Raw genomic sequence first — 2,503 nt, forward strand, 5'->3', positions numbered from 1 at the left:
TTTTAAGTCACTGCGTGTGTATCACTGTGTTTCACTGTGGTTCACTGCACTGCACTTACGTTCCTGGGGCACTGATGTATCCTGGTACCAAGGAGAAGACGAATGGCGCGCAGAAAAACACAAACACACGGAGCTCCCAGGCCTACGTCCTACCTCTCCTGCTCTCTCTCTCTCTCTCTCTCTGTTGTCGCTTCCCCCTCCCCTACTCCCCCTCCCCTACTCCTCCTCCCTCCTACCTCTCCCTCTACCATCCCTCCCTCCTTCCTTCCCTTCTCTCTCCCTATCTCTCTCGCCCCCTCCCTCATACTTCTCTCTCTCTCTCTCTCTCTCTCTCTCTCTCTCTCTCTCTCTCTCTCTCTCTCTCTCTCTCTCTCTCTCTCTCTCTCTCTCTCTCTCTTTGTTGTCACTTTGTCACTTTCCCTTCCCCTATTTCCCCTCCCTCCTACCCCTCCCTCTCCCCCGGCTTCCATTCTCTCTCCCTTCTCCCTCCTACCTCTTCCCCCACCCTCCCTCCTTCCCTCCTTCACTTCTTTCTCTCTCTTTCTCTCTCTCTAGTAGTACTATTCCTCCTCCCTCTACCCTCCCTCCCTCCCTCCTTCCCTTCTCTCTCTCTCTCTCTCTCTCTCTCTCTCTCTCTCTCTCTCTCTCTCTCTCTCTCTCTCTCTCTCTCTCTCTCTCTGCTGTCGCCTCCCCCTCCCCTACTCCCCCCTCCCCTACTCCTCCTCCCTCCCACCTCTCCCTCTACCATCCCTCCCTCCTTCCTTCCCTTCTCTCTCCCTATCTCTCTCGCCCACCTCCCTCATACTTCTCTCTCTCTCTCTCTCTCTCTCTCTCTCTCTCTCTCTCTCTCTCTCTCTCTCTCTCTCTCTCTCTCTCTCTCTCTCTCTCTCTCTCTCTCTCTCTCTCTCTCTCTCTCTCTCTCTCTCTCTGTTGTCACTTTGTCACTTTCCCTTCCTCTATTTCCCCTCCCTCCTACCCCTCCCTCTCCCCCGGCTTCCCTTCTCTCTCCCTCCTCCCCCCTACCTCTTCCCCTACCCTCCCTCCTTCCCTCCTTCACTTCTCTCTCTCTCTCTCTCTCTCTCTCTTTCTCTCTCTTTCTCTTCCCCTATTCCCCTTCCCTCCTACCCCTCCCTTTACCCTCCCTCTCCCCCTACTTCCCTTCGCTCTCCCTCCTCCCTCCTACCTCTTCCCCTCCCCTCCCTCCTTCACTTCTCTCTCTCTCTCTCTCTCTCTCTCTCTCTCTCTCTCTCTCTCTCTCTCTCTCTCTCTCTCTCTCTCTCTCTCTCTCTCTAATAATGTCATGTTATTAATACAATGTCTAACCCACCTGCACAAAGAAGATGTTGTCAGTGTACAAAAGAGGAACACAGATGTGTTAATTATTGTCAATGTGTGAGACAAAACAAAAAGTGTATAAATTGTAGAAAGGGAGATGGATGCCAAAACCCCCTGGGACGTGACCACCAGGGCAGTGAGAGGGAGGAGGAGCCAGGGGACAGCCAGGAATCTCAGCAGGATGAGCGAACGATGGAGACAGAGATGGGAGGGGAGGCTGCCCTGCCATCAACACCGTCACAACACGCCCCATCGCTACCGCAACACAATGTGTACGCCGCGAGACATACAAACGAGAGGAGAAACTTAGTCTGGAAAGGACTAACAGAAGAAGAAACAACCATGTGGGTGAACAACACTTACACAGAATTAGTTGGGTGGTCGACATGTCATCTGTTCGATCCACCAAAGTGTGCAGCCACCAACAAAATTGTACAAGAGATGGTCATCCTCCTCAACAATTACTTACAAGAGTCACCCCTCGCACCGTATGCGATGAAATTATTCTTCACACTGCCAAAACTCTTCTTTCAAAAGACACATAGAAATGCGAAGGTGGCGGAAAACGTGAAAGCCGTCGCAAGAAGAGTGGGTCTATGGCAGAACAACCAACTGGATGAGCTCCTGGAGGAAGCCCGAGCCATCCAGAAGAGGCTGCCAAGACCATCAGGAAACCAACAAAGGCAGGAAGACAAAGCCCGTAATTTCGCTGGCAATATGCGGCAAGGACAGGTCTCCAGGGCTCTGCGGGCACTTAATGAACAGCAGTCAGGTGGAGTGTTGCCCCTCACCAGGGAAACCATCCACCTGCTGAAGGAAAAACATCCTCCCCCCAGTGACGAGGTGGGCCTCAGGATGCAGGGGCCTTTCCGCAAGCCCAATGATGTCATCTACGAGGTGATAACTGGAGAGATGATCTGGAAGAAGTCTCTCCAGACACACGGCAGTGCTGGTCCCTCAGGACTAGATGCTAGAGGGTGGCGTCGCCTGTTGAGCGGCGCACTCTGTGGCAGCGCCGCTAACGACCTATACGGCGCCCTGGCAGCACTGGCGAGGAAGCTTGCCACCACAAATTGTCACCACGTCGAGGCTCTCACCGCATGCCGATTAATTCCGCTGGACAAAAAGCCGGGATGCAGACCAATTGGCATCGGCGAGGTGATAAGAC

Source organism: Scylla paramamosain, chromosome 21 (assembly GCF_035594125.1).
Source record: "Scylla paramamosain isolate STU-SP2022 chromosome 21, ASM3559412v1, whole genome shotgun sequence".
In the NCBI taxonomy this organism is placed as follows: domain Eukaryota; kingdom Metazoa; phylum Arthropoda; class Malacostraca; order Decapoda; family Portunidae; genus Scylla; species Scylla paramamosain.